The following is a 12,386-nucleotide window of genomic DNA, read 5'->3' as shown; positions in this document are numbered from 1 at the left end:
GGCAGATGGATCCCGTCTCCACATCAGTGCTCTGGAACTCCTGGCAGACTCATTAGCGATCCGGAGTTGTCCTGACATGAAGGGGTGCTGCCCTGCAACAGCACTGTCCCTTTAAGTGTGGGAACCAACTTAGCAGAGAAATAATTCTAGGACACGATAAATGGAGTAATAAAGAAAATGTATTAAGGCAAACCAAAAGGATATAGATATATATAATATATACAAAACAAAATATGACAATGCCACAAATATATAAATATATACAATAACCCAATATATACAATAGAGCAGGCAGAGTCCACGATAGTCCTAGGCAAAGGTAAAGGCTTAGTCAGGTTAGTGCAGCCACCAAGTACAAAATGAACATCAAGGGGCAAAGTCCTAAGCAGGTCACACAGAAATAATGCAGCAAGGTCAGAATCACTGGAGAAGGAGTCTAGACAGGAACACTGCAGGCGAACACTGGAACAGGAGGCACAGGACACAGGACCATGGACCATAAGGACATCGGAACACCGGATCAGGAAACACAAGATACTCAGGAAACAAGACACAGGAGACAGGAGACAGGAGCCAGAATCATGGGAGCCAGGAAACAGCAGGTACAGGGTCAAGGATAGAGGATAATGATCTGACAGGGAGTGAGGGGAGAAACCAGAATATATAGGTGCTAAACAAGGGCCAGGTGTAGTGCCTAACGAAAGGAAATGAGAACAGTGCCAAACAGAAAGAGTGGTGAGTGCGAGTACTGCACGAGGGAGTGTCGTGACAGTACCCCCCCCTTAAGGAGCGACTCCCGGCGCTCCAAAACCCAAAGATCCCCCACGGGTGACAGAAGAAAATCAGGGCCACCCAACCAGTAGAGGAAAACAAGGAGGAGCTTAGGAGGAATGAGAGGTGGACAATCCCATGGGAGAAACCAACGAGGCAGAATAGAAACATACAAAAGCAAGGACTGTAGAGTAACATTTAGCAATAGAAGGGCAGACACAGAAACAGAAGGTAAAGGCACATAAGATAAGAAACACTCCATACCAGTGACCGACAAATGTGTTAACCCACTAGATCTGGGACTATTGCTAGTAACAGGTTCATCACTCAGAAGTCCTGGGTCTGACTTGGTTTCTGGCTTGTGGGATCCTCGGAACAAAGACTGCGATGCAACTTCAGTCGAAGGGAGAACAGTCTCTGCGTAATCTTGGGTAGGTACCACTGGAACCAAACAAGGAGAATCCCCTAAATTAATAGGTACAGGATCAAGAACATTCTGCGAGCCTTCCTCCACAGACCGCAGATATGCATCAAGGAAGGGTTCCCCAAATTTCTCCGAGCACGGGGCTAACCGAAGCAGAGACGACTCTCTCTCAAATTGACATTTTTCTGTAGCGGCTAGAGATACCTGGTTAATGAAATCATTCTCTTCTTCCCTTGTGAACTCAGCTCGAGGTAGTTCTTTATTTGTCGTAGATAGACTTTCAACTGAAGGCAAGTCTTCATTTAATACTTGCTGGAGTTTAGGTGGAGTGATAGACATCATGGTAACTGAAATGTCATAGAAGGAGCTTCCTTCATCATGGGAACAGGTACCTCCTTGTTCGGTTACACTCCTTTCCTTTGGCGTTTGGTTAAGCGGCTGATTAGAATAATCTTCTGCGCTTGGTTCAGGTACAAGCTTGGTAGTTGGGGTTTCCTCTTGCAGCAGAGAAATTGTTCTACCAGAGCATGTAACTTGAAGAACTGTAGAGTCTTCTTCAGGCTGTGGGTTTAGAACAAGCCTGGTCTCATTTAGATTCTTCTCTTGGGCTTGATCCATCACGGGTTTGTCACGTTGCACCCAGTCTGAGTCTTTGTCTTCTATTTGAAGATAACTGTCTTTTTTACTTGGCGACAACTCATTTTCCACAGTTGCGGTTGTGAGAGGGGTGCCAATCTTCAAACCCCCAGAGGTAGAAGGGTTAAAATTGGAATCATCAAGCCTCCCCACATCAAAGTCATGAGCTGCCTTTGGCACAATAGCCTCTTCTTCCACTGGTTGTTCTGAAGTTTTCACCTTTGGTTCTTCAGCCTTCTCAGCCAGTGTCTTGAAAGAAGTAGGTCGTTTACCACGTCTCTTACGTGGTGACTTTTTGACAGGAGATTCACCTTCAACGAGATTGGTCCCCAATTTCAATGGTCCAACCTTGTCGTCACTTGCATCACCCGGAGCACATTTTATTGGTGACTCTTCTAGTTCGGATGCATTGTCCTTTGTGGGACAGGCCTTCAGATCAGATCCCGTTACCTGGTTAACCCCTTAAGGACACATGACGTGTGTGACACGTCATGATTCCCTTTTATTCCAGAAGTTTGGTCCTTAAGGGGTTAAGGTCACTGGTGGTCTCCTCAATTGGCACGGTGAGGTAGGAATTCGTATCTCTAGTTGCAGACTCAGGGGAGTCTGTTTCTGCTTCGTGGTTGGGCAGAGTTTGCTTGAGACTTTCTCTGACCAGACATGTACCCTCTTGAACGGTGTTGAGATCGTTCATCTTGGTAGCCGGTAGCTTCACCTTGGGAATAGGCGAGTGGATCTTGCAGAAAAGAGACGGTAATATATGGGTACTATGGGTCTCTGGTACTGAGACAACATTAGGAAACTGCGTACTGGTACTACCTTCCCATTCAGACTGCTCGTCCTCTAAAGCTGCTATGCAACGAGCACCCAGTTCATCAAAGACTTGGTCCATGAGGGGATCGCCAGTGCTGTATAACCCCTCAACATCTTCGTCTTTTGTTTGGGCAGGAAGGCATTCAGCTTTAATTTCCAGAGGGACTTCGGTTTTGCAGTCGGGAGGACCAACAAGCCATTTTCCCAAGTCAGAGTCAGGAGGATTTGTTATGCTATGTACATCAGAAAAGGGAATACCATCATTATTATCAGGCATAAAGACAGTCATTCTTTCTTGTACAAGATCAATAATAAATTGCACTTCAGGTAACAAGGCAACAAGATTATTGTGCATTACTCTCACTTGTCTCTGCAAATATGATAAAGATTTTTTATGTGATATCTCTTTAAGAGACATACGGATAAGTGTATACACCCTACTTATCACAGGAGGCTCTCTCAACCATATATCGCAATTAGGTAACTGAAAAAGCAATGAATCACATATGTTTTTGTGAAAAGTTTGAAGTTCATAGATAAATCCACATAATACAGATTTCTGGATTTGACATGAGACATCTATAATAGATAAGCATAAATTAGAGGCCTTTCCAATCTGCCGCTGAATTTTTCCTAACTGATTACAACAAGTCTCAATGAGAGCACACTCTTGCTGTGAATCAGCGTGAATACCAACAAGGTTCTTCATTGTGATCCTAGACATTATACTCTGCCGGTTCCAAGTGGTCAGATCATTCTGTCCTGACATGAAGGGGTGCTGCCCTGCAACAGCACTGTCCCTTTAAGTGTGGGAACCAACTTAGCAGAGAAATAATTCTAGGACACGATAAATGGAGTAATAAAGAAAATGTATTAAGGCAAACCAAAAGGATATAGATATATATAATATATACAAAACAAAATATGACAATGCCACAAATATATAAATATATACAATAACCCAATATATACAATAGAGCAGGCAGAGTCCACGATAGTCCTAGGCAAAGGTAAAGGCTTAGTCAGGTTAGTGCAGCCACCAAGTACAAAATGAACATCAAGGGGCAAAGTCCTAAGCAGGTCACACAGAAATAATGCAGCAAGGTCAGAATCACTGGAGAAGGAGTCTAGACAGGAACACTGCAGGCGAACACTGGAACAGGAGGCACAGGACACAGGACCATAAGGACATCGGAACACCGGATCAGGAAACACAAGATACTCAGGATACTCAGGATACTCAGGATACTCAGGATACTCAGGATACTCAGGATACTCAGGATACTCAGGATACTCAGGATACTCAGGAAACAAGACACAGGAGACAGGAGACAGAATCACGGGAGCCAGGAAACAGCAGGTACAGGGTCAAGGATAGAGGATAATGATCTGACAGGGAGTGAGGGGAGAAACCAGAATATATAGGTGCTAAACAAGGGCCAGGTGTAGTGCCTAACGAAAGGAAATGAGAACAGTGCCAAACAGAAAGAGTGGTGAGTGCGAGTACTGCACGAGGGCATGTCGACTAAGGAGTGTCGTGACAGGAGTTTTGCGAACGGGACGGCCAGCGCATGCATCCAGCTACACTTTTGGGCATATTGCTTAGCCAGGAACCTGGTCGTCCAGGCAGAATACCTCCCTAAACTACACAACACAGATGCAGATTGGAGTTCACGCTATCTGTCGGACAGCAGCGATTGGAAATTGGATGTGGGGGTGTTCTCCGCTATCTCGTCTCTCTGGGGACCTTTGGCCATAGACCTCTATGCATCCCGGCTCAATACTCAATTACCTCGGTTCTACAGCTGGCGCCCGGATCCAACTTGCCTTCCTGCAAGACTGGACCGGCTCACTCCTTTACTCTTTCCCTCCATTTGCCATGATCCCAAGTTCGCCACCAAATGGCCGACCTGATCCTTTCTGGGGGACCCAATCATGGTTCCACACAGCTCCTGGAACTGACCATAGATGTTCCCAGGCTGCTGCCATCGTTACCGAACCTCCTCTTGGACCTGTCGGGCCGCCAACACCCCCTACTGTTGGACGGGTCGTTGCTGCTGCTCGCGTGGAGGATTTCAGGGGTGCCTGGGAAATCCAAGAGTTTCAGACACAACTCGACGCCTCCTGGCTGACGCATGGGACCACTTGGAGAGCTTGGACTGGCTGGTGCCTGGCTAGGAATTTGGATCCCGTTTCGGCGCCTGTGACTGCGACCCTTCAATTCATCAGTTTATTATTTGAGGCTGGTCGGGCGTATCGCACGATTAATTTGTACAGATCGGCCATCTCCTCGGCTCACTACTGATTTGACGGCTGCTCGGCTCACTACGGATTTGACGGCTGCTCCACAGGCCAACACCCTTGGGTGTGCCGCTTTCTTCGGGGCTCGCGCCTGTCACGCCCCACTAGGCCTCGATACTCGTCTACTTGGGACGTTTCCTGTGTTGTCGCTTTTTACTTCCTGGCCTCCCAATTTAGATCTCTCCCTGCGACAGCTGTCAGCCAAGTTGGTCTCCCTATTTTGTATCATTTCATGCAAACGGGTGTCGGATGTTCGTGCCCTGGACTATGATTCTAGGTCTTTCACTCCGGACGGGGTGGCATTTAACATCTCCAGACGCACTAAGACTGCTATTCGGTCGGTTTCATATCCGAGTTTTCCAGTTACCCCAGCCTTGTGTCCAGTGACCTGCTTACAAGAATATGAACTTCGAACGAGAGCACATCATTCAGTGTCGTCTCCTCAGCTTTTTCTCTTGATTCGTCGCCCCTTTTCCCCTGTGTCCAGTACTACCTTGGCTCGCTGTGTGAAATGGGTGATGTCTCTGGTGGGTGTGGATACATCCATCTTTGGTGCCCACTCCTCACGGGGGGCATCGGCCACGTCTATGATGAACACGGGTGCACGTCTGGAAGACCTGATGAGGATGGCGAACTGGTCCCGCGAATCCACTTTCCGCAAGTTTTATTTTCAACTTCTGTCTCACGTGTTTTCTTCGGTTATTGATCAGCTTTAAACTTGCAATATGAGCCTCCGTGTCTTGACATAAAATTACATGATTTTGCTACTTCATGATGAAAAGTCATGATTTTATGAAAGACACGGAGGCGAGTATTATCCCACCCTTTTACATTGCTTCACTTGATTATCCCTCCCTGTTGTTTTTGTCTCTCCAGTTTGTTTCCAGGGAGCGGTAGGTATTCGTTATGCACTCTGGGTTTGTATTGCCTATTATGTTTACTTGACCTGTTCATGTTATATGCTTGTATGGTAGGTTTATATTGCGTTATGAGCACTGTGTTGCTTCTGTTTATCTACACGTTATGTCTTGGCATGCGCACTTTGGTTCAAGTACCGATTTAACCATATGGCTCCTGTTTTTTTATGTTTTCACAAGTTGATTCTATGTTGATCGAGGGTCTTCACTGCTTCCCTCATGGCTTCACCAAGTTGGCTGGAGGTTTATGGACTGTTCTGTGATGGGCCCCTACCTGTTGGCGTTCTGTTCATTGATGGATTGGTCCCAGTTTGTTTATGGTTCCTGATCGGAATCCAACTGGATTTCGGGTCGTTTGTTATACTATGGTTGGACTGATTCATCAGTTCTTGTTTGGTGGTTATCGTGTCGCATCTAGAAAGAAAGAGAAAATATGTGGGGAGGTGCTGACTATTATACTGGGACTTGGTATGGGAGTGGCCTATCACTATGGTTAGCATTTTTTCTTACGGTTGTATTCTTTGCTGCTATTGGTGGACGGTAAAGAAAGGGTTAAGCAATATGTCTGTGTCTTGACATAAAATTAATGGTTTTCTCTTGATTTGTCAGAAGCAGTTCCTCTTTCTGAAATTTTAGGGAATCAAACCAAAAACCAAACTGGCAAGATTTACTGGAAATTCCACACTAAAACCAGGCACTCTAGAGGAATATTGTCTTCCAAACTTGTGACTGACTGCCCATGATCTAAATAATTTTCAAGGGAATGGAGGCAGGGGCGTACCTAGAGAATTTGGCGCATGGGACAGATCCTCTATTTAGCATGCCACCAACTTTGAAATGTAAAAAAAAAAAACATTATTTTTTAGTTTTCAAAAATATTTAGTGCACAAATTCTAAACTGTATGTTGGAAAAAGTCCCATCAAGGACACAATAGAGACTACAATGGATTCTAATGGGCCATGCAGAATGGTCTCTATAACTCGGGCCCCCTTTCTCAATATAGTAATATAATATAGCTCTCTGATACCCAGCCCAAGTTGACTTTTCTCACCTCAATTATGGTTGATGGCTGGCTGCTGTTGCTGACAGGCTGCTGCGGAAAGCTGGCAGCCTGGCAGGCATCTTTCTTCCCCCAGTAGCTGTCTGCTTCTCCCCAATTCCCTTTGTGTGTTTCTTTTTCCCCTCTGTGAATCTCCTCCAGACCCTTTCTTTGTCTGTTTTTTTCTCCAACCCCTCTTTGTTCCCCCTCAGACCCTCTGTGTGTCTCTTTGTTGTGAGGATATTTATAGGATGATAAATATTAAATTATATTTTCATAAAAATTATCAAAAATGTATTTAATAATTTTTATTATATCAAACATTTATATATTGGCACAGTTCCCCTTGATTGATAAAGCGAAGAGTTACCCACTATTTTAAATCTTGAGTACATTAATTAGAGAATTTTTGTATTTCACACATTAATCACAAACTATTTATAAAAATATACTTTATCAGGGGGGCGGAGCCTGGCAGCCATCCTGTTTAGACGCCATCTAAGCTTGCTCTCCCGTACCAGGCCCCATCTAGCCTCGAAAAGCAATACTCAGCAATACAGCCTCCGTGTCTTTCATAAAATCATGACTTTTCATCATGAAATAGCAAAATCATTTCTAGTTAGCCTGAAGTACGTGAGCCCAATTAGCAAGCTTGAAAAGTAACCTGGGCCAGATTTTTAACCTGCACAGAACAAAAACATGAAGAAAGTGAATCAGCAGCTAAGTCTGATGTATCTCCAAAGCAGATGTCAGAGACAAGCCACTTTGTCTGTACCCAAAACAAATCCAGATATCAAAATAGTCAAAGAAAGTAAGAATTGCAACAACAGTAAATTTATGCTCAGTTTCGAGTTTATTAAGCAGAAGCGAGAGTCCAGAGGACCTTCTTGAGATACCTGATATACAACTAATAAATTACCAGATTTTACTATTAACATTTGTGGCGAAACCAACCTCGCCACTGGGCCCTGGAGAAGCCTGTTTGCTAGCCTCCTACCTGCTGACTATGGCCCCTGGGTTATTTGGGGCATATTGTACTTTATATTGCTATAACTGGCCCTTTTAAAATCATCGATGGACATATTGGGACTTTTTGGGATTGTGGCGAAACCGACCTCGCCGCGTGTCCTTGGAGGGGGCCGATTGCCCGCCTCTTGCCTTTGGACTATGGACCAGACTTTATGGGAATGTGATACCCCAGATAGCTATACCATGGAGCTTATTCATAACGAAAGACTATGGGAAAGACTTTAGCTCCATGGCAATTGTACTGTGTGAGTAGGATCTGCGTGCTATTCGGTAGTTTTGTGTGCGCAGATCCCAGCTATCTGGGGATAGGTGAAATGTCTGTGTGTTATGTGTAAAAGGTGAATTTATGTATTTTAAAGTGTTTTACTGTCTTTGTGTCCCCATGTGCTTAATGGAGTCTGTCTCTGTGCTGGGAGATAATTGGATTACTTCTCCAGCACAGAGAAGGCCCTGGAAAGCTAGGGGTTTTAAAAGATACTTTTAGTAACTTTTGAACCCCTGGTCTGATCCATGCCATTTTTTTAATATGTTGTTCCCCTGAATGGATTGATTGTGGATATGTAATTTTGTGTGAATGTGATGTATGGTTTTGAAGTTATAAATATTGTGTAAAAAGTATATTTTAAACTGTATGAATAATGGGATTATGTGTCACACTAAGGGGAGGGGATGTGTGGGAGGTAACATCTATGTCATTGGTTCTTTTATGCCTCCCCCTGGGTGTGGCCTGTATGTGTGAGTTGGAAATAAAAGCCAGGCTGGATGAGCCAGTCCAGAGTTCCTGTTTTACCCTCAAAGTGATGTGTCGTCTCATTATTGGGGGGGGAGGATTTATTGCATGCTGTTCCAGTTGACTGCTAGGAGTGCAAGCCTATTCGTATGGTTCCTATTCAACGGTCTACAGCATTCCTATGCTTGAGAAGGTTCATATGCTGCATCGGTTCGGTGATTGTGGTGTCTGCCAGAGTGCTTGGAGTCCTCAGGAAGCACTAGGAGCATCCATTAACGGAGGTACTCAGTCGGGGTGCCAGGTGATCCGTTACAACATTAATGATGTTCTTAATGACACAGAGGCGAGTATTATGCATTCTCTTTCTTTATTATACTCCCAGCAGCAAGAAAAGGAAGTATGAGAGAATCATAGAAAAAAAACATAACAATAGCCTGGTAACAGTGGCACCAATCAGCATCCAGTATTATCCATATAGGAGTGGTGCTCCTTGACTCCTCCTCTTTCTTGTGAATCCCGAAGACCATTATCGTAAGTTCCAAGATATTCCAACAAGAAACATGAATTCCCGAAAGAGAACCATAACTGGAAATTCAACAGGGAACAGCTTCAACCGCCAACTCTCAAAGGTGTATTCAAGCTAAAAAAGAAGAAATATATGGTAATATTGGACTCTTGTGACTGCTATTCCGCAATTATCAAACTCGTCAACCATGTTATTCAATCAATGTACGTATCATCAAACTTTTCAACCATGTTATTAATGCAAAATAAGTATCATATAAGTCATATTTATCGAATGCCTTACTCACCTTTGTGTCATGTATGACATTGTACCTACCGTTATTATGTCATCCCAAAGGCCCCATGACTGGCCTGTAACTTACTCACCACCGTGGGTAGGGTGGGTGGGAATAACACTCGCCTCCGTGTCATTAATAAAATCATGACTTTACGTCATGTTAATAGTAAAATCTGGTAATTTTATTAAAGACACGGAGGCTCCTATTATGCTATTTTAAAGCTGAGCAACCACCAAACTGGAAATATGTTGCACCCGGTGAAAGTAGAAATTACTAAATGTAGATTCATTCAACCAATCGGCTGCCCATAGGATGTCTTCCAATCTACAACCTATCATGGTAGCCTTAGAAGCCATAGCTCCGCGAATGAAGTGTGAGGAAAAAATTGACGTGTCTATGCCTGCCATGGACAACAACCATTTGATCCAGCGAGCTAAAGTAGGAGTAGATACCGGTAGATGAGGTACTTTGAATGAGATGAATAATGGATAGATTTGATCTGAATGGAGCGAGATCGTACAACGCTCGTATTCCTTCAGGCATAACATTGGGCACAGGTTCGGGTTGTCTGGAAATGACAGGTAGAAAATTTCCTTAGTCGATAATTTCGTCCTACGTGAAATATTAAAGGACACTCCGTTCGGGACAAAAACGCGTGCTTGCCAGTCTAACGCTCTGACATCAGCCACCTGTTTACATGAAAGCAAACAAAACAGCATCAACAGCTTGGCCGACAATTGTTTTAGAGAAAGTTTGTGGTTTAACGGCCAAGATTCGATAAAACTAAAAATCACATTAACATCCCAAAAGGAAGAATATCGAGCCTGAGGGGGTTGAGCAAATCGGATGCCTTTGAGCAAACGACAGATGAGGGCATGTTTACCTATTGGAGTACCATCCAACCCTATATGGCTCGCCGATATAGCTGATCTGTACAGGTTTATAGTACGAAAGGCTTTTCCTTCTTCAAAGAGTAAAGTCAAGAATCTATGGGATCCAATGATTGTCCCACGCACCAATCAGTCAACTTCCTCCAAGCTGACCCGTAGGAACGTCTGGTACCTGGTGCCCACGACTCGTCTGCGAAACCTCTTCGAGATTCCATGATCTCCTGAAATGAGCCATGCCATCAGATGAAGTAGACCCTGCTTGGTCAGCTCGTGACTCATTCCCTCTGGATTGGTCAATAGGTAGGGTATGTCCGGCAACAGCCGTGGAAAATCTATTGACATTTCCAATAACTGTGGAAACCAAGGTTGTGACCTCCATATCGGGATTATCAGAGCCAGAGTCCCTCTGGAATATCGAAGGACTGCCAGAGTCCGAGAGATTAGGTTGAAAGGTGGAAAAGCGTAATACCTGCCCTTGGCCCAGTCTTGTAAGAATGCACCTGTCACCCGAGCATCTGGGTCCCGTCTCCAACTGAGGAACCGAGGCAGTTCGGTATTCAGTCGAGACGCGAAGAGGTCTATATTGAAAGGCCCCCAGAGTTGACCAAAAATGTATTACTGAAATGCTGTGTTTCAGACAATAATGCCAAAAGTCTCGAGCCATCGTCCCTCCTAGGTGGTTGATATAACGCACCGCTGAGACGTTGTCCATCTTGATCAGGATAGAGCATGAGATACCTGTGGGGGTCATGCTGCGAATGGCAAAGGATGGCTCTAACAGTTCTAAGCAGCTGATGTGTAGCAACGTTTCTTCGTTGGACCATCTGCCACCGGTGGAAACTGACCCGCAATGCGTGCCCCAGCCGTGTAAGCTGGCATCCGACACTATGAACAGATCTGGCTTCAACCCAAATATCGCCCGTCCATTCCGCGCCTCCAAGTGGGCTGGCCACCATGTCAAACCCTCTCTGGAATCTTCGTTCAATGTAACACAGGTTTCGTACGAGTGTCCGGAGCGCAGATATGAGGCTTTGAGCCTTTGTAGGGCACGATAATGTAACGGGCCCGGGACGATTTCTTGTATGGACGAAGCCAATAGCCCTATGATCCTCGCAAGTTGTCGGAGGGAAATGGTCGTACGATGCATAAATCGTCTGAACTCTTTCTTGATCAAAATCATTTTGTCTTTGGGTAGACCCAACCTCTGTTGTACAGAGTCCACTTGAAATCCCAGAAATTTCATGCATCTGGAGAGTTGGAGAACTGATTTCTCCCAATTCACCAAGAATCCTAATTTTAGGAGAAGGTGGGTCGTCCAGGACAGATGAATATGTAGTTGGGATTGAGACTGGAATAGAAAAAGGATATCGTCTAGGTAGATTATTAATCTGACTCCTGTGAGCAGGAAGGCAATCACTGGCTTCAGTACCTTTGTGAAGCACCATGGAGCAGAGGACAGCCCAAATGGTAGACATACAAACCTCAATTTCGCTCCCTGCCATTGAAATTGCAGTAAGTTTTGATGCGCTTTCGCGATAGGGATTGTCAGATAAGCATCCCGTAAATCTATTTTGACCATCCAATCTGATGGTAGAAGGATGTCTCGAAGGCAATGAATACCCTCCATTTTGAAATGGTGGTATTTGATAAACGCATTTAGGGGTTGGAGATTGATTACTGGGCGTACCCCTCCCCCTTTTTTGGGGACCAGAAACAGGTTGCTCACAAACCCTTCTGTGTCCCATGGGATTTGTTGAATAGCGTGTTTTGACGCCAACTCTGCGATCTCTGCCGAGATCATTGTAAGGTGTTCGTTGGTCATGTTCAGTTCTCGAGGGGCCTGCACCTGAGTAGGGTGAGAGATGAGCTCCACTAGGTATCCCTGTATTGCATTTAATGCTCAATTTTCCAAGCATGGTGAAACAATGCCACTTTTACATGGGACAAATGGAGATACTTGGTACTCACCATAAGGTCGTCTGCCTGAGACAGACCCCCGCGGTCCGCGGGAGTTCCAGGGGTGTCCACGAGA

The sequence above is a fragment of the Pelobates fuscus genome, chromosome 2 (assembly GCF_036172605.1).
Source record: "Pelobates fuscus isolate aPelFus1 chromosome 2, aPelFus1.pri, whole genome shotgun sequence".
NCBI classification, from domain to species: Eukaryota; Metazoa; Chordata; class Amphibia; order Anura; family Pelobatidae; genus Pelobates; species Pelobates fuscus.
This window is presented reverse-complemented; position numbering follows the sequence as displayed.